Raw genomic sequence first — 21,345 nt, 5'->3', positions numbered from 1 at the left:
TTCCTTTGGGAAAGATTTTGATTCTTTTGTTTGGGGGGTTGGAGAAGCTGTCATGGTCTGCTTCTTTATGTGTTTTGATATGGACTGCTGTCTCCGAGCCATCACTGGGAAACTAGTTTTTCCAGAAAATCCGCTGACTGGTATGCTGGCTCCAGGCTCTGAAAACAATCGCTGGCTCCCCGTATTTGTTCGTTCTCTGTCTCTAAATCTGTTTCTGTTGTTCAGAGTTCGTAGATTGTTATGTATGTGATCGATTCACTTGTTTTTCCGAGTCTTTGTTGCAAGAGGGATCCGTGGTAGCATCCACCTAGTCCGCCATCTTGGCCCCACCTCTCTTGCTTACCTTTCTTAATGATGCAATTTGTCTGCCAATGTAAGCCACTCCTTCTCTCTTTCTTTCACCTCTTCCTTTTCTTTCTTCTCTTCCTTCTTCTTGTCTTTATTCACTGTTTGCTGCCACACCCAAAGGACCAGGAGAATAATCCTGATGAATTAATGTACATTAGGACATACCATCTCAAGTATGATCCAAGATAGTTCATGAGTCTTGATCTAAAATTTGAGAAAATACTGTACAGGGAATCTGGGAACAAATGGGGAAGTTTTGGTGTGAAGGAGACTAACCTCTATGAGGAGGAAAGACAGAGTATGTCTTCTGGGAAAAGAGTGTTGTTTATTTCTCAAGAAAACTCCGTGCTTCCAAGAAACCAAGGCTATGTGAAAACTGAGAGAATTTGCAATTGCTGTACTTTAGGAATTTGTGGATTTCTTCTCTCCTTCCCTATGAATATATAAGGCATAGTTGGGGTTGGGTCACACAAAATTGCTTGGAGTCATTTGTGAATCAATAGAAAAAGAGCTAACTTTTAAGCAAAATACCTAAGAGTTAGCATTTCAATAAGAGAAGTGCCCTTCCAAGGTATTTTGGTTCTCCTCTCCTCACATGAAGTAGTTTGGAAGTCACCAAATTGCACATCAGACCACTGGAAAACTCACCAAGGGAGGTTTGGGACCCACTACCTTGTTCCACCTCCGTATCAGATGATAGAGGATCAAGTTGTTAAAATCTATGCTATGAATGAATTCTGATAAAATATTTTGCTGGTGTTAAAAATAGGCACTTCTGACAAGAGGAGCTCTTGTTTGAGATTCCAGACCTTTCTCCGTGGAGGAATGCCATCTTATCTTTGAGACAGGAAAGGCCTGAACATACCAAACTCTGGAACTCCCTCTCCTCATGCTGTCATTTGCACATCTGTATTGAAGAGTTTATTGAAGAGTTTTTTTGTATTGAAGAGTTTACTTCTTAACTTGTATTTCTCCATCCAAAAGCATCATTATCATCTGTGACTTAGAGAAGAGCGGCATCGAAGAAATACGTCACTTTTGATCACAGCACAGTTTATTAATTCTATGTAATTGTTTTCAGTGGTTTTAGATGTTAGTTGATTCCTTTTTGAATGGTGTTAAATTTTCTTCCAATTTCAAAGTTAAACATTCGAAAATGGAAACCGAAGACTATGGAAATTTGAAGCCTTCCTAAAACAAAAGTACAAGAAATGGGCAGAATCAACACATTCCCAATTGATAATCCATAATATCAGTTTTCTTGTATTTCCTCCTTATTTTAAGTCTTTAATACAACATCAACTGGAAACCTCTGTTAACATCAAAAGGAGGTAGATCAATGTGAATAAGCAGGGAAAGGTTTTTCTCTCAAAATGGAATACAGATCCAAGTATTTACGACTTAGGCCGTATTTAAGTTACAGTGAACTGCACTTACCATCACCCTTTTTTCTACATCTGATCATTAGTAATATGTCCTACACATAATGTTGCTTATGTTATTGTTGTCCTCCTAACTCCGCAAAATAAATAAAGATAGAATTCTTTAAAATATTAGCAATAAATTGCAACAGTAATATAAACTAAAACAAAAAAAAGAGAGATATTTGAATTAAGAATTGACTTGGGACACCATCATTAGTGGGGGACTACTACAAATAAAAGGTGGCTGGGTCATGGGTCGTGGTAAAGAGTTTAAGAGCTACATCTGCGAACCAAAATAATAGCCGTTAGAGTCCACCAGCGCTCCTTGGAAACACTACAGGGCAGTTCTACTCTGTCCTACAGGATCCTTATGGGTAGGAATCGAATCCATGGCAGTGAATTTTTGTGTTTGTTTTTTTTTTGGATCACAGGTATGCTGTATGCTTCCTTTATAAAGAAGATAGGCAGCCTCTCTTCCTTCACAGTCAATCTGATCACATCTGCTTTGTATGACCAAGAAACTTTTCGGAATTTCTGGTCCACTGGTTGTACCTTTTGAAGATTTCTAATGCTTAATGGTTTCAAAACTACCTCCAAGACTGTATTTCCTTGAATCAAAGGTCTTTGGAAGACAGAAAGAGATGTTTGTTCCCAGCCCTCCAGTCTGTCCCTTTATCAGGCTGGGATGCCTTTACTTCTCGATTTTCTCCTCCAACACAAAAATACACAGGAGTTACTCAGGAGAGAGACTGTCTGGCTTGTAATTTTAACTGGCCACATGTTGGTTGTGTTTCTGAGGTCAAATATTTATCCTTTAGGATGTATTTTATGCACAGAGGCAATGTGGTCATTCCATGTATTCGCTCTTTTTTTTTTTTTTCTGTTATCCACGTGTCCTCTCTAGACCCTTTAAGCAAACACGAATATGTTTTCCACAGTCAATATTGCACAGGGTAGCAAGGAATGGGGAGAAATTAGGGTGCTGTCAGCAGAATTACAAGTTCAAGGCCCAACTCTAGATCCACTGAATCCGTGGTTCAAGCCCTCCAAGTGATACAGATGCCAAAACTTCAGAAGCACTGCTGTGTACATTTGAGAAGGAAATGCTAAGGGCCAGGTGTGTGCTGAGGAGAAAGACTGGCTCCTGGGGTTTGCTGTCCATTCCCAAGTGGTTGCTCTATTTCCCTTACATGAAGATTTTCTCATCTTTTCAAGACCCCCAATAGATTAGTTGACTTTGGAGTTCACAGAAAACATCCCTTGTTGTTTCTGGATGAATTCACAATGGAAGCAAAGTGATGCTCTCTAGTCAAAAAACCTGAAGTCCAGTCAAGCTATTTGGGTGTCTGTTATACATTGAGTTGTGTCCCACCAAACAAGTGTGGTAAATCCTAACCTCTATGCCTGTGGTTACAATCACATTTTGAAATGTGTAGACTTGGTTATGTTCACGAGGCAGGATTAGTGTTGGGTATATCTGGAGTCAAGCATTTATAAGATATAAACAGAGCAATTAAGCAAGCAGAGATGGCATAAGATAGATGCCATGCCACATGGAGATCTCCAAGGAACCAGGGAACAAAAGCTGAAGAGAAAAGGAACTTCCCCCAGAGCTGACACAGAGAGGAAGCCATCCTCTAGAGCTAGTATCCTATAAAACTTATAAAAAAAAATAAAAATCCTTATAGCCTCTGTTAATTAATGGTGTTCACTTGTGGTATTTCTCTTATAGCAGCACTAGATAAGTAAGATAGAGTAGTGGTCCTCAATTCAAATCCAAGCTAAAAAGACTGCAAATTCCAAAACAGAGACTTGGCAGTCTGGACCCTGCTGCCTCTCCAGGTGCCACATTGTGATTAGGCCAATCTTCTGGTCTACGATCAAGTTGTTAAACCTATAACATAAGAGAATTGCAACTATTCTTGCATTAGGCAGGCTTGTGATCTGAAAGAGGCTGCTTTGTGGCTAACAGGCCATTCCTCTTCCTCCTTGGAGGAAATTGTGCCGCTACACACTTTCTTCTTTATGCCCCCATATGCATTCTTGTTTCCTAAGCCACTGCTTTCTTTCTCTTGGACTCTTGTAAGGAACTTCAGTTGTATGGCAACCTTGGCTTTCCGGATTCTTCACTCTTCCAAGAACCAGATGTAAGCAGTATAGAAGTCCACTGCAAAAGTATGGGTGAGCTTTGTCCTAGCACAGAAACACCACAAAATTTAGTAAAGCAAAAATGAAGTTTTATTTGGCATGTATGCAAAGACACAGAAGTAGGAAATGGACAAATATGCTGCTAGAGCCATGTCTATCCAAGTCAAAGGAATATTATAGAATAGTCAGAAATAAAAAAACAGACATGCATGCTGCCACAGCCATATCTGTTTGAGTCCAGGGAATGTTCCACAATGAACAGTATATAGTAACATTACAAAATGAGCAAAACCAAAAATTCACCTGCACTTTGAAATGATTCAACCAACCCTACTCCAACAAATTCTTCAGGACAATCACTTTTACATGCTGCATGCGCAGCTTTTAAATCGCTGAAAGACTTTCAGACTTTTTTGACCTAAAAAAAAAAAAAAAAGGAAGGCTAAATAAGAACCATATGCACCTGTTTTGACGTATTTACAAATTCGACTTAAAGACACTGTCAGGAAGAGATCTGTTTCATAACCGGGGGACGGCCTATAGTCATATGTTACAATCCACTTGCCAATTTCTGTACTTTAATTGGTTTATTTAGAGCATTTACATTCAATGCAATTGTTGATTATTCCAGAGCTTAGGTTTGGCATTTTATTTTTTTATTTTCTGTTTGTATGTTCTCTCTCTTTATTTCTTTTTTTGCTGTTTTTTTATGGATTACTTGAACTTTTTACAAATTCATGTTAATTTATTGGGTTTTTGAGTGTATCTCTTTGCATAGATTTTTTTAGTGGTAAAAGAGTATATATATATATGTATGTATGTAAGTATGTATGTATACATAAATCACAGTGTGTCATCATATTACCAGTTCAAATTAAGTGTAGCAACCTGCTTAGGCTGGCTTCTCTAGAGAAGCAAGACCAGTCAAGCATATAAAAATATATATGGAGAGAGGTAGTTACATCAAGGAAATGGCTCCTGTGGTTGTAGAGGCTGGAATGTCCAAAGGCTATGGGTTAGGGTAGAGACTTCTTCTGATTCACATAGCCATGGGCTGGCACAGCCAAGATTGGTAGGCCAGACAGCAGGGCTCTTGCTCACAGGCTTTGAAGACTGACAAATCCCAAGACCAGTAGGCAAGATGGCAGGTAAGCTGCTAGCTCAAGTCCGAAGAACCAGAAGTCAGAGGAACAGAAGCCAGCTGCAGGATCCAGAGCAAGCTAAAGCTTAAGATCCTTGCCAAAGAGTCCACCTATACTGGATGCAGGCCACATCCCCAAGGAAATCCTTTTCATCTGATTGTCTGCTCATGGCAGATCCCATCATGGAGGCGATCACATATCAAATCTCATCATGGAAGTGATCACATCACCATATAACTGCCAAACTACTTGGAAGCGGCCAAACCACTGAGAATCATGGACCAGCTAAGTTGACACCCAACCTTAATGATCACACAACCTTACTTCCCTTTTTGGGGGGAGGGAGTTTAATCTTCCGCATCTCTATGCTTGCTCTTCTCAATGTTGCAACTTGCCTACAATGAATGAGTGACGACTCCTTCTTTTCATTTTCTTTCTCATCTCCCTCCTCTTCCTTCTCCTTCTCTTCCTTTTTTATGCCTTATTCACTGTTTACTGCTTACATCCAAAGGAATAGGATAATTATCTTGATGACATTTGCACATTAGCATATCCATCCATAATATGATCTAAGAATGTTTGTGACTTTGACCTAAACCTGGAAAAATACTGTACAGGTAATCCAGGAACAAAAGGGAAGTTTTGGGATGAAGGAAGAACTAGCTGTCTAGGGAGGAAAGATGGCATGGGAGATGGGATAAAACTATTGTGTATTTCTCACAAATAATTTGTCACTTCCAAGAAGCCAAGAGTATGTGAAAACAGAGAGGATATGCAATTGCTTTACTTTAGGAATTTCTGGATTTCTCATCTCTCCTCCCTTACAAATATGTAATGCAGAGTTGGTGGTGGGTCCCACAAAATCACCTTGGATTGATTTGTCTGTCAATCCACATGGAAGTTAGAGAAAATTCTAAGGAAAATACCTGGGAGGTTAGCATTTCAATGACACAACCATCCCTCCAAACTTTTTTGGCTCTCTTCTCCCTACTTGAAGTAGCTTGGAAATCTCCAAACTGCACCTCAGACATCAGGACCACTCTCACAGGGAGGCTTGGGACCCACAACCGTGACCCACCTGCATATCAGGTGATTGTTCTACTTGTTGGTACAGGATCAAGTTGTAAAAACCTACATATTGAATGGATTCTAATAAAATATTTTCCTGAGGTTAAAAGCTGGCATTTCTGACAAGGAGAGCTCCTGTTTGAGCTTGCAAACTCCATGGGCCAGCACCATCTTATCTTTGAGACAGAAAAGATCTGATCATACCAGCCTATGGCACTCCCTCTCATGCTGTCATCTGTGCTCCTTTATTGCAGAGTTTAGTTATTGGCTCTTATTTTTCGATCCAAGTGCATCATTATTGTCACTGAATTAGACCAGCGAGCCCTCAAAGAAATATGTCACTTCTGTTTATCTCACAATCTGTTTATTAATTCTAAGTAATTCTGTTCAGAGCTCTCAGGTGATATTTGATTTCCTTTTTGAATGGTGTTAAATTTTCTTCCAATTACAAAGTAAAAATTTGAAGACAGAAACTGAATGCTCCGTAGCAACTTTTTCACTTTGAGGTTTGGGCTACTTCTTTAGTGTATTGGTCACGTCGCTTGATGGATAGGCCTCTGATTCCGGATCAGAAGATAGAAGTTTCCAGTCCATACTTGTTCCCTTGTTTATTGTTGGGCAAGAAGTGGAAGCTTCTTGAATTGACATCCAGTGGTTGGCTCTAGAGTTCTTGCTGGAGGGGAGGGATGGAGATTGGGTTGTGTCTCCTGTCAGAGATCAATAAACAAACCAAAAACTCAAACCAAACCCGTTGCCATTGAGGTTTAGTCAATACCATAAAGATTAAACCTGTTGGGGTCCACTGCATTCCCACTCATAGTGATCCTGCAGGGCAGAGTAGAACTGCCCCTTAAGGTTTCTAAGGTTCTAAATCTTTATGGAAGCCAACTATCCATCTTTTTCCCTCAGGATGGCTCTTGGGTTCCACCACAAACCGCTTTACCATTGTACCACCAAGGCTCCACAAAGATGAACAGTTAACATTAAAGAGTTTCAAAAACCAAAAATGGGCCAAGTCTCAAGAAGACAATGCTGCAGTGATCAGCATCCACTTTGAAAGTCCCATTCAAAAGATGAAAAGTTGCAAATCAAGAGAATAAAGCAGCAAGAAAAAAAAAAAAAAACCAAGTCTAAGCCCCAAGGACCTACAATTACCCTGCCCGAGCAAACTTATGTACCCACTAATTGCCATTCTACTAGATTTGGTCAATAATTTGCATTATGTCACTGGCAACAAACCACTAAATGTACTGTATAAAGAGTTGGTATCGACATTATAGTGACCGTGGTTTTCCTGGCTCACAGACTTGCTTTAGGAATGGGAGATGGTGGCCAAGAAAAAGATGTGACAAATAAAATAGCCCACTGTAAATGATGGAATAAGCTTCTCTGGAGAATGCTTGGTTTCAAAGGTCTTCTAAGGAAAAGTTAGAAATATGTGTGTGCGTGATGGTGATGTGGTTATTAAGCCTGAACCTGCTCTTGAAATCTGGACGCTCATTTAGAGTCTGTTGTACATCCATTGAGTTATCCTAGCTCAGGGATTCAACTTTTCCTGACAATTACTGTCAAATACTTCCTGGTGAAAACCCTGGTGACTTAGTCGTTAAGAGCTTTGGCTGCTAACCAAAAGGTCAACAGTTCGAATCCACCAGGCGCTTCTTGAAAGCTCTGTGTGGCAGTTCTACTTTGTCCTATATGGTGGCTATGAGTTGGAATCGACTGAAGGGCAACAGGTTTGTTTTTTTTGGTTTTATTCTCTAGCTATTCTTTGTGTTATTTACTTTATAAGCAAAACCACTAACATTTGATAAAGTCAAGGCAAAATCTTCAGGCATGTCCCCCTTCTACATTCAGCATTGCTCCCTACCACCAGCAATGAAATTTCTTTCGGTTCTCTCAGAAGTCACCAAGATCTGGGCTTCTGTAGTACAAAGAAAAACACCTCATGTGTGCCCTTCAAAGTGTGCTGTTTATCCTGAGACCACAAGACCAGTTCTGAACTCTCATAGCCAGAGTTTCAGACAGATGAAAGGAGCTGGGGTTTTCTGCAGAATAAATGATCTCAGCCCACTCTCCTTAGAGAGAGCCTTCTTACTACTTGTGAACTTAAAGGAAGCACAAGAGAGACGGAGAGCTCAGAAATATTCTACCTCCTCGATGATCCGGAATCCTTTCATCCACACAGTTACGAGGTCCAAGCCCTCTTCCACACACTTCTCTTCTTTTTTCTTATCTGTGCAGCAGCCATCTATGTTCCTTCCCAGCATCTGCAGCCTCCATTTCTTTTTCAGTGGACACATCACACTGCCCCTTCTACCCATTTTTCCCCTCCCACTTTCTTTGTGTTTACTGCCCCTCTTCTGGGGTGACGTTTCCCCAGGTTCCTTATTCCCCATTCAAATTTCTAGGCTAGTGGTTCCCAAAACTATCTGATGGTATGAATTACCTGGTGACAATTCTAAACTATATGCTCCACCTTATCTCAATCCAATCAGGAACTGGTAAGTGGACCTAGGGATCCATATTTTTATAACATTCTCAGGCTTTTATTCCCAAGATTTGGTGCCACTGAAATCCAACTATAGCACATATGACCCTTATGTCTTTGTGTTAGAGGCTCATTTGGGTTTATTATATTACCTTTTAATATCTTTCTGCCCCTGAAGACCAGTAGTCCAAATTCAGGGTGTCAAAAACTCATTGCCAGCAAGTGGATTCTGACTCATAGTTGACTCATAATGACCATATAGGGCTTTCAAGGCTGTAATCTTTACAGGGAGAACGCTGTTGGTGTTTAAGAGGTTGGGTGCTTGTTGGAACCCACCAGCAGCTCAGCTAGAGAAAGTTGCAGCAGTTTGCTTCCTTAAATACTTCCAGCCTTGGAAACCCTGTGGGGCAGTTCTACACTTATCTTATAGGTTCACTGTGAGTCAGGATCCACTTGATCCAATGGGGGGTTTAATATTTATGGCAGCAGAGTGCCACATCTTTCTCCCCACAGTGGCTGGTGGGTTCCAACCACCAATCTTCTGGTTAGCTGCTGAGCGCTTAACCACTGTGACAGCAGGGCTATATTTTCATAGAGGCTTCAGGGGAAGATCCTTTTTTATTTCTTCCAGGTTCTTGTAAACACAGTTGTCCCTTGGTTTATATCCGTAGCATAACTCTGTGGCAGTCTTTCCTCTGTCTGTGTCTCTGTCTTTTCCCCTCTTTTGTAAGGATACCACTCAGATGGGATTAGGGCTCACACTAATCCAATATGATGTCACGTCAAGTTAGCTGATCACATCTTCGAAGAACCTATTTCCAAACAAGATCACATTCTCAGATACTGGGAGTTAGGGCTTCAACTTATCTTTTTGGGGGGGACACAACTGAATCCATAACACAGCTGTATATACCAGAGATTATTGAAACAGTTCCCGATGAACGAACCTGTGGTTTATTTTTTGACTTTTTCTATTATAAAATTTAAAAAGATTAGGCATGATCATATTTCATCTTGTATTTTTACCCATGTGTATTTTGAATTGATTGCCAACAAAAGGCTTGCTGGTTGGGAGGATAAATGCAAATAATATTTTTCTAGCTACAGCTGTGTAAGTTTTGAATCTGTGCATATCACATAATAGAAGCTCAGTGAACGTATGTTGGAGACAAAGAACTGGCATAATTTAATGCAAACTCATGAAAAGTTACTTAGGGTATATCACTTTTCTTTTGGGAGTGAGAATCCTGGAGTCACAAGTGGTTTTGATCAATAGAATCAGAACTTACAGTAAGTGAGGTAGAGAATTTAGGGGTGGCGAGATAGAAAGGAGATTGGTTTTCCATGGAGAGGAAAAAATCAAGGTCCTACTAGGACTGGAACCCAGGATCTATTATTTACAAGAGAAGACTTTGAACCAATAAGCCATAGTGCTTGTACAAAGGCATGGCTTAGTACTGTTTTTCTGCTGTCTGATTAGACAAAATACTTTTGCTACAAAATCTACACGATCCAGACCAGTTTACTGTGAGAATACGGACAAACACAAGAAGACATTTTGCTTACTCACATGTGCTGTGGAACTACTAAAGCAGGAAAAGTTTCGAGCTGCTTGAGCGTCAGTGCCAATAATTCAATTAGTCCAAGGATAACCACCAGCAAAAGCAGAGGCAGCCCAATGGTTCCAAATGGGATATAGGTTTCAAAAAACCAACTTCGCTGTTTTTCGCCTCATCTTTTGTAATTTAGGCTCTTCATTAGGATGCCCTAAGTGAGGGTCTCTAACTGAAGGAATTCCACTGAGACTCAGACTGCCACGTGGTCATCACTTGCACTCACAGGAAGCAGTGATTTGGAGGGGAGGGAATGGAGGAGAAGAAAAGGCTGAGAGGGTTGAATTCAGGTACTGAATCTCCCTCAAAACCCTAGCTTCCCTAAGATTCCACAGGGGCAAAATCCAGCGCTATAATGACTCTAATCAGAAATCCAGAGGTGCAGAGCCTCTTGGGGGAAGGGAAGGGGAAGTGAGGCCTGCTGGCCACATGGGGTTCCTGGATCCAGGTACAGTCCTCCTAAAGTGAAGAGCCCTATGGCTCCTGCGAAACCCCACAATGCCTTCTACTCACCTAAGCCTGGTTTGAGGCACATTAGGTCACCCACTCATCTGGTTTCAATCCCGCACTTGCACCCTGCGGTGATCGCCCCACCCACCCATCCACCCTAGTTGCATGCCCCATCCTCTCAAAGCTCAGAGGGCTGGATCGGGTAGCTGTGAACGTGCCCGCAGCTCTGCGCCACAGAGAAGGTCCCTCGTGGGATTTTAGAAGGGCCGGGGAATTCGAAGTGAGGCTCCAGGGGCCCCGGGCCCCTAGGACTCGCGGGTACTGAAACGCCTGAGGGGATGAGTAAGGGAGGTCCACAGGGGAGGCGAGTTCCAGCGACCTCGCCCTAGTCTCCTTGGGGGTGTGAGAACTGGCAGAATGCATCCTCTCAGCGCCTGGGGAAGATGCCAAGACACGGGTCAATTGCAAACTGATGTCTGCTCTGAGATCTGGGAAATAAGACCGTCCACACATGCAGCAAAAACTGGAAGATCTGTTGCCACAATAAGGAAACTCTCTCACAAACGCGTACCTTTACACACTCGCACACAACCATGATTGGATGTCCATGTGGGCGAGACGAGAGCTCTCTGTTCTCTGGTTACGGACACAGAGAATAAAATCCCGCTGCCCACCCCCAACCCCCAGACACAGCTGACAAGAGGCTTCACCTCCGCCTGGTCACAGTCCCATCTGTGCGTACGCAGTGAGTTTTAATAATTTTCTGAAGATGAATCTTTTTTTCTCTCCTGGAATTTGATGGATTTTTTTTTTTTTAATTCGTCTGTCTTCGTGCTTTATGATATTCGGGTATCATAAGCACACAGCAAAGGAAGAAAACTCAAGTCTCCAGTGTCCCGGCTTGAACCGAATATCAAACTCTTCGCCGCTGAAAGAAGTGTGAAAATCTCATCCTTCACTCTCCCTCAACCTTCCCAGTCCCCCAGTTTCTCCTTGCACAGTAAACATAGTTTCTCGGGGATATTATTTCCTCCATTTTTTATACAAATAAGGAAATTGCAAACCATTGTAGGGCATTTTCACTTGAGGTATGGTGGAGTGATTTCCAAACCAATACAGAAAGAGCTTCTTTCTTGCTTGACGGCATAGAATTCGTTTTTGGATGTTTCACAATATATATCTTGCCCATACAAACAAGCCCCAGTAAATAATATTCCTTATCTGACATGGCAAGTGGGCGTGAGTACTTTCTATTCATGGAATTGCTGAAGCAGTCTATGTGATAGTGTGATGGTAATTCTGTTGGATCTTGCCTAATATACATTCCCACCAGCATGCCACAATGGTCTGGTTTCTCACACTATTGCAACCACTTTGGATTAATATACTAGTAACAATAAGAGGAAACCTATTCTATTCTATTGGATTGATTCTGGCTCACGGTGACCCCATGTGTTACAGGGTAGAACTGCTCCACAAGGTTTTCTTGGCTTTAACATTCACAGAGGCAGATTGTCAGGCCTTTCTTGCCTTTCTTTTGTGTGAGACTCTATGGGTCCAAACCAGTAACCATTAGGTTAGCCCATAAAGATTTATCCTTTGGACACGAAATACCGTTCTTACATATAAAGAATAGTCAGAAATGACAAGAGTCTCATTTTCTTTAATAGACCATAATCGATCTTAACCTACTATTAGGGAGATAGTTACTTTGCTTATGTTCTCCAAAGGCGCCCTAGTTGAGAGCTCACTTATGTTCTCCAAGGGTGCCCTAGTTGAGAGCTTGGCTGCCAACCAAAAGTTCAAACCCTTGGATTTTTTATCGTCCAGTTAGAGGATTCGATCAAAACGGGCTAAGTTTCTGGAAATTTCGTCCTCAGATAGATTCAATTTACAATAGATTCGGCATCGGTGGGATTCCAACTGAATGGCCCCACAGAGACTGGAGCCTTAATCCAAGGCCTTAGACCTCTCAGACACACTGCCATAATGCCCAGGATGTTTCAATCATATTTACCAAGACACAAGATTGTTATCCACCACCTTATTCTTTTCCTAGAATACTTCTACATGGTACTCATCCAAAACACCAACAAATAATAACTAAAACTTATTGGAAATTTAGTACCTGCCATGCATTGTCCTTACTTTTACTGTCATTCAGTCCTCTAAATTGCTGCAGTGATAGGTGCTTTTTACTATGATTTCCATTTTCCTGATGAAGAATATGAGGAACAGAGATATTAAGTAACTTGCTGAATGTCATCCAGCAGTAAGTGATGTTTAAAGCGGTAGTGGGAGACTTCACTTTCTTGTATATTTAGTCAGTATGGGTTAAAATCCTGAAGTGATTTTGGTCAAGGCTATGTGACAAACTGAAAGCAACAGCAAACTGTTGCTTTAATGTTCATGGAGTTAGATTGCCAGGCCTTTCTTCTGCAGTGCCACTGTGTGGGTCCCAGCCACTATTCTTTAGGTTACTAGTTGAGTGCAAACCGTTTTTGTCACTAAGAGACCTTTATGCCGACATAACACAAACAAACGGAACAATCCAAACCAGTTGCAGTCAATTGGATTCTTTGGGTAAATAACACTTTCAGATATTATAGCATACAGTAAACAAGCCATTGTTAGTCCACCTTGATCTTACTTGGTCCAACGGAGCCACCCAGAAATTGGAAAATAAATCGCTATTTAAGTTCCACTTGTAAATGATGTAGCAAAATGGAAACTTCAGATGAATGATGTTGGACTAACTGGGTAGCCATCTAGGAAAATGAAAGTTTATATCAATATGTCATCGACGAAACTTAAATTCAAAATACACATAAAATTTAAAGGTAAAAAATGAAAAATAAAACCAAATATAAGTACTGGAGAGATTACATAGCTTTGGGTAGAAAACCAATTTTTACACAAAACATAGAAACAATGAAACCTTGACATAATTCAGTACATTAAAAAAATTCTACCTGAATACACCTCCATTCTCTTAAAAAAAAAAAAAAAAAAAACACAAGATGAGACAAAAACAAACAACAACCAAAAACCCAAACAACCTACAAGAAGAGTGGAAAAAAAAATAAAAGAAAAGAATACCTCATGGAAAAAATATTTGTAATTTCCTACTACATAACTGGGAAATATTAGTTTCCCTAATGTGTAATGTGGAATAGAGTAGGTTTGGAAAGTGCGCAGTGTGGGGGGCGGGGTGGGGGGGGAAGTTTCCTATCGGCTTATGTGTCCCTGAGTGGAGCAAACTATTAATTGGCTGGGATGTTAACTGAAAGAATGGAAGTTGGAGTCCGCCCATAGGCACCTCAGAAGAAAACCCTGGTCATCTACTTCCAAAAAATCAGCCATCAAAAACCGTATGGAATACTCACCTCCAAACACCCTGTCCAATGATGCTGCTATACACAGCCTTCAAAAGGCAGGCGGGTTGTTCATTTTTACTTAGCATTCGGTAATGAAATGAATCTGGCATTGAAGCAGACTTAAATTATTACCAATGGGCTTAGACTCTGAAAAAAAGTGCTATGTCACATGAGTCCCTCTTCAGATTAAGCAAGAAAGCCAGAGGGGAAGGGCCACCACGGGTTCTCCTGGCTAATGGAGGAGAGCCACGTTGCCCCAGAGGCTTCCAGTAGAGGAAAAAGAAGGAGAAACTGAAACCCAGCACATTGGCCCTGCTTGTTTTATTATCTGGAAGCTTTTTCAGAGGCCCTGATTGTGTAATGAAAACCTTAGCAATTGGTAGGACCTCGTATTCGTTGGTGTTTTAAACTAAGAAACTTCCGGCCCAGCTATTCCAAGCACAGAGCCTATGAAAAGAACGCTGTAAAAAAAAAAAAAAAAACAAACAAAAACGAAAGGAAACCTTAGGGAGCACAGTTCAACTCTGATATACCTGGAGTCTTCAGGAGTCAGACCTGACTCCATGGCAACTGCATATTAGCTTGCTTATGCAAATAATATTCGTTGCAGGTAACCCCAGACTAACCCCAGGCTACTTGCCCGGGTAGGTAAAGGGAACGCTGGCGCCATACCGGTTAAGTGCTATGGCTGCTCACCAAAAGCTTGGCAGTTCGAATCCAACAGGCGCTCCTTGGAAACCCCATGGCGGCAGTTCTATACTGTCCTATAGGGGCGCTATGAGTCGCAATCGACTCGGCGGCAATGGGATTGGTTTTTTGGGTTTGCATATGCAGAATCCGATGCAGGTGGAATGGGGAGGGGAGGTGGTGGAAGAGTTTCACCGTGTATAAAGTCTTACGTTTTTGTAATTTGGAAATATATGAGTTATATTTGTTTAAATATATAAACATTTTAAAAACCATAAAGATTGAATCCTTGGACACGAACTACTGTTCTTAGATTGATCTTAACCTATTATTAGGGAGATAAATGTCTGCCTTCTGTTCTTCAAGGTCGGCCTAGTTGAGGGCTGGGCTGCCAAACAGAAGTCTAAATTCAGCAGCCGCTCCTTGGAAACTTTTTGGGGCAGTTTCGCGCTGTGCTGTATAGGCTCGCTACGAGTCGGAAGTGACTGAATCAAAGTGGGTCAAGTTTTTGGTAATTTCATTCTCTGTTGGATTCCATTTCCAATAGAGTTGGCAGCGGTGGGATTCGAACCCACGTCCGCGCAGAGACTGGAACCTTAATGCAGCGCCTTGGACCGCTCGGCCACGCTACCATGCTACCAAGAAACTCTTAAATCATTATATTTAGGAAGATACAAGAGTGTTTTCCATGACGTTATACTTTTCCTAGAACATTTCTACACAGTACTGGTCCAAAACTGAAATTTATTGGAAATTTATTACGTGCCATGCACTTTCCTTACATTTACTGTCATTCAGTCCTATAAACTGCCTCAGTGATAGGTACTGTTACTATGATCTGCATTTTCCTGATGCAGATTAGGAGATACAGAGATAATGAGTAACCTGCTGAATGTCACCCGGCTGTAAGTGATGTTTAAAGCAGTAGTGGAAAACTTCACTGTGTTGTATATTTATTCAGTCGGTGGTAAAATTCTGAAATGATTTTGATGAAGGCTATGTGACAAACAGAGCAACAGCAAACTTATGTATGACTTAGCACTGATTGCTTTTGGGGAATGGAGACGTATTAAAAAAAAACAGGAAAGCCACTGTCATCCAGTGGACCTTATAGGACAGAGCAGGAGTACCCAAAGGGCTCCCAAGGAGGAGCTGATGGACTCCAACTGCTTGGCCTTTTGGTTACTAACCCAACTCTCGATCACTGTGCAATCAGGGTTCCACTGGCCGCAGCATGGTATATGGAAGTCTAATATTTCGGTAATTTCACTGATGCTTGAAATGTTTCCAGTGTGGAGAAATTTACTAAAAGGAAATTAAGTGGTGCCTTCTTAGCACAGCAGGTAGCCGGTCAGTCTCATAATCTGAGGATCCTGATTTCAAGCCTTAGAGAGAGTACCAAGGTTTTTCTTGTCTCTTCTACTAAACTCTTTTGAAAAAGAAACGTAGTAAGAAAAATTGTAACACTGATCAAGTTTTTGAGTACAAAACGCAGATTCCAGAAGTATCTCCGAGTAATCCTGAGTGATGTGATTATAGGTAGGGAGCAGGACCTGAAATTTTTAACACTCTGTCAAGGAATAATTAAAAAACGTTATCAATTTCTTTTTGCAGCCAGACAGCTGTTCAATACGCTGACTACAGTACAACCTAATACCAAACTCTGGATTAGTTACCTATTGCTACTGTAGGAAATTATCACAAATTTAGTGGCTTCAAAATACACAAATTTATTATTTTCAGTTCTGGAGGTCAGAAGCCTGAAATGGGTCCTAGGGAACTAAACTCAAAATATTGGCAGAGTTGCATTGTCTCTGGAGACTATGGTAGAGAAGTCACTCCTTGTGGTTCCCGGCATCTGACTCCACTCACACTCTTTTGCTCAAGTCTACTTTATGCTGATCTGTGGTTCTGTTGTCGCATTGCTGTTTCTAACGGTGAACCACCTGTCTACCTCTGATAAGGATCTTGTGACTATATTGGGCCCACCCAGAAAATGCAGACATTTTTTTCCATCTAAACATCCTTCACTTAATCAAGTGTGCAAAATACCTTTTGCCATGGAAGGTAACAGATTCACAGTTTTTGGATATTAGGATGAGGATAGTTTATGGGGACATAACTACACATGGTACAGTCTTCCTTCTGGTGTACGAAGATTCACAACTGTCCCACATGTAAAAACATCACTTCATCCCAGCATCCCCCCAAATAGCAACCCATTACAGCAACAACTCAAAGACCAAAATTCTCATCTAAATCTCATCAGCTCAAAAGTCCTAAATCTTCTATTATCTATATCCTCTAAATAAGTATGGGTGAGGCTCTGGTATAATCCCTCCTGAGATACAATTACTGTTTTTCTGTGAATCTGTGAAATTCAACAAACAAATTATCTGCTCCTCAAAATGCAGTGTGGGACAGGCATAGAGTAAGAGTTTTAGACATTTCGATTAAAGAAGGGAAGAAATTGAAAGACAAAAAGGAGCCACTGGTCCCAAGAAGTGTCTAAATCCAGCCAGGTAAATAACATTAGTTATCAAGGCTTGGAGTTAATGCTCTGTGGTTTTATGGCTCTGCCATCAGAGTCATCCTCCCAAAATCATCTTTCCACTTACATGAAAAGTGAAGAGCACATGTTTTTACCAACTTCTGCATTCTGAAATCGATCGAACATGCAATCAATGTACCTTGAAAAAAAGTTTTTTACTGGTAATTGAATTGTGAAAGTTGGAAACAAAGAAGAAGGACAAGTAGCTGTAAAATATGGCCTTGGAGATAGAAATACTGCTGAAGATCGCATGACAGAATTTTGCAAGACCAAAGAATTCTTCATTGTACTTACCTTTTTTTCACCAACATAAATGGTTACCATACACATGAAACTAACCAGATGGAATACATAGGAATCAAATTGAATAAATCTGTGGAAGGAAATGATGGAGAAGCTGAATATCAACAGTCAGAACAAGGCCGGGGCAGACGGAGGAATAATCGGTGAATTTATTATTTGCAAGTTCAAGTTGAAGCTGAAGAAAATTAAAACAAGTCCATGAGAACAAAGTGTGACCTTGAGCATATCCTATCCACATTTTGAAACCATCTCAAGAATAGATTTGACACATTGAACACTAATGACCAAGGACCAGAAAAGTTATGGGATGACATCAAGGACATCATACGTGAAGAAAGCAAGAAGTCATTAAAAAGATAGGAAAGACAAAAATGAATGCCAGAAGAGACTCTGAAACTTGTCCTTGAATGTTGACTAGCTAAAGAGAATGGAGGAAATGATGAAGCAAAAGAACTCAAGTGAAATGTAAACAGAAGTTTTCAAGGGGCAGCTCAGGGAGATAAAGCAAAGTATTGTGATGAAATGTGCAAAGTCCCGGTGTTAGAAAACCAAGAGGGAAGAACGCACTTGGCTTTTCTCAAGCTGAAAGAACTGAGGAAAAAATTCAAGTCTCAAGTTGTAATATTGAAGGGTTGTATGGGCAAAATATTGACTGACGCAGGAAGCATCAGAAGAAGATGGAAGGAATACATAGAGTAAGTATAGCAAAGAAAATTGTACAAATTCCAACCATTTCAGGAGGTAGCATGTGATCAAGAGCCAAGGAGATTGAAAGAACAAGTCTAAGCTGCTCTGAATATATTGAAAAAAAAAAAAAACCAAGTCTCCAGAACTGACAGAATACCAATAGAGATATTTAAAAAAAAAAAAGAAAAACAGATGCAACCCTGAAAGCACTCACTCATCTCTGCCTGAAAATTTGGAAGACAGTTACCTGGTCCACCTCCTAGAAGTGATCCATATTTGTTCCCATTCCAAAGAAAGGTGATCCAATAGAATGCAGAAATTATTGAGCAATATCATTAATAGCACTCAAAAGTAAAATTTTGCTGAAGCTATTTCTAAAATGGTGGCAGCAGTACATCGACAAGGAACCAGCAGAAATTTAAGCCAGATTCAAAATAGGACATGGAACAAAGGACATCATTGCTGATGTTAGATGGATCTCGGCTGAAAGCAGAGAATACCAGAAAAATGTTCCCCTGTGTTTTATTAACTATGCAAAGACATATAACTGTGTGGATCATAACAAATTATGGATGGCATTGTGAAAAATGGGAATTCCGGAACATTCAACTGTGTTCATGGAGAACCTGTGCATAGACCAACAGACAGTAGTTTGAACAGAAGAAGGGGATACTGCGTGTTTTAAAATCAGAAGAAGTGTGTATGAAGGTTGTATTCTTTCACCATACTTATTCAAACTCAATGCTGAGCAAATAATACCAGAAAATGTACTATATGAAGAAACACAGAGCATAAGGATTGAAGAAAGACTCATTAATGACTTTCCATATGCAGATGACACAACTTTGCTTGCTGAAAGGAGAGGGGGGATCTGAAGCACTTCCTGATGAAAATCAAAGACCACAGCCTTCAGTATGGATTAAACCTCAAGATAAGGAAATGACAAATCCTCACAGCTGGACCAATAAGACAAGTCATGAAAAAGTGAGAAAATAATGAAGCTGTTAAGGATTTCATTTTACTTGGATCCACAATCAACGCCCATGGAAACAACAGTCAAGAAATCAAAAGACGCACTGTGTTGGGCAAATCTGCTGCAAAAGGCCTCTTTAAAGTGTTAAAAAGCAATGATGTCACTTTGAGGAGGACTGAGGTGCACCTGACCCAAGCCATAGTATTTTCAATTACCTCATAAGCATGTGAGAGCTGGACAATGAGTAAGGAAGGCGGAGAAGAACTGATACCTTTGAAGTATGATGTTGGTGAAGAATTTTGAATATACTATAGACTGCCAGAAGAAAGAACAAATCTGTCTTGGAAGAAATACAAGCAGAATGTTCCTTAGAAGCAAGGATGGCAAGACTTCATCTGACATATTTTGGACATGTTTTCAGGAGGGACTTATCGCTGGAGCAGGATATCTAGCTTGATAAAGCAGGTAGACAAAAAAAGAAGGCCCTCAATGACATAGATTGACACAGTGGCTGCAACAATGGGCTTAAACATTGTGAAGATAGTGTAAGTCTGGGAAGTGTTTCTTTCTGTTATAACTAGGGTTGCTATGAGTTGGAACTGATTGGACAGCACCTAACAAGAATAACAACAAAGCATGTGTTTGCTTCCGAGTAGTTTTATCAGCCTATTTCCTGTCCATAGAATATTAGGAGTCTGCTACAGGAATTCAGGGGTACATGATTTATTAAGGGAGTGCTCTTCAGGATGGGAGAAGGAAAGAAGCCAAACAATAATGTGCTCTTGGGTGAAGCCTAGAGTTAGCACGACCCATGTGACAGGGGTGCTGGGATGTAAATCCCATAGCACAGTTGTCCTTGAGTCAAGGGGTTTGAAATTTTGCACCTTCTATTCCCTCCAGTCAGTCATTAGCTGCTGCTGGAAATGGAGTGGTGGCATAATCTACCAGATGACTCCAAACCAAGGGCAATTTACTGGAGAAGGTAATACAGATAAACCATGGGGTGGTTGGGTCCAGTGGTTGTAAAAAGAAAATGGGAAAATAGTTTTTTGAAGTACCAAGATCATGTACTGTTGTTATTTGGTGCTGTCAAATTAATTTTGACTCATAGTGACCCTATACAAAAAAAAACGAAACGCTGCCTGGTCCTGTGCCATCCTCACAATCAGTGTTATGCTTGAACCCGATATTGTAGCCACTGTGTCAATCCATCCCATTGAGGGTCTTCCTCTTTTTTAATGACCCTCTATTTTACCAAGACTGATGTCCTTCTCCAGGAACTGGTCCCTCCTGATAACACGTCTAAAGCATGTGAGACCGAATCTAGTCATCCTTCCTTCTAAGGAGCATTCTGGCTGTAGTTTTTCCAAGACAGATTTGTTCTTTCTTCTGGCAGTCCATGGTATAGTAAATATTCTTGGCCAACACCATAATCAAAGTCCTCAATTCTTCTTCGATCTTCCTTATTCATTGTCCAGCTTTTATATGCATAGGAGGCGAATGAAAACACCTCTGCTTGGGTCAGGTGCACCTTGGTCTTCAAGGTGACATTTTTGCTTTGTAACACTTTAAAGAATTTCTTTGTAGCAGTTTTGCCCAGTGCAATCCATCATTTGATTTCTTGATTGCTGCTTCCATCAGTGTTGGTTGTGGGTCCAGGTAAAATGAAGTCCTTGACAACTTCAATAGTTTCTCCATTTATCATGATTTGCCTTACTGGTTCAATTTTGAGGGTTTTTGTTTTCTTTACATAGAGAGGTAATTCATACTGAAGGCTATAGTCTTTGATCTTCATCAGTAAGTACTTTAAAATCCTTTGGCTTTCAGCTAGCAAGATTGTTTCATCTGCATATCTCAGGCTGTTAAGTAGTCTTCCTCCAATCCTGATGCCAAGTTTTCAGTGTGCTCAGTAATCACTTGTTACCCTTTCCAGTGTCACTGAAGAGCAAGACAGAAAAAGAAAGATTGAAAGAAGGGAGAAAGAACAGGCTGGATCATTTCAATGGAAATTTCTTTAGGTTGATGAGCAGTGTTTGGCGTAAGGAACCACCTGCGTTTACCAAGAAGCAAAGCTTCTTCCTGT

General features: G+C 40.7%; 1 non-coding gene across 1 annotated transcript; it reads right to left on the bottom strand.

The window, feature by feature from the left end:
• Positions 1–15,298: 15,298 nt before the first annotated feature.
• On the bottom strand, positions 15,299–15,380 carry TRNAL-AAG (transfer RNA leucine (anticodon AAG)). The gene has a single exon. It is a non-coding gene; the product is annotated as a tRNA-Leu (tRNA).
• Positions 15,381–21,345: the final 5,965 nt, after the last annotated feature.

This window comes from Loxodonta africana, chromosome 1 (assembly GCF_030014295.1).
Source record: "Loxodonta africana isolate mLoxAfr1 chromosome 1, mLoxAfr1.hap2, whole genome shotgun sequence".
Classification (NCBI taxonomy): Eukaryota; Metazoa; Chordata; class Mammalia; order Proboscidea; family Elephantidae; genus Loxodonta; species Loxodonta africana.
This window is presented reverse-complemented; position numbering and strand designations above follow the sequence as displayed.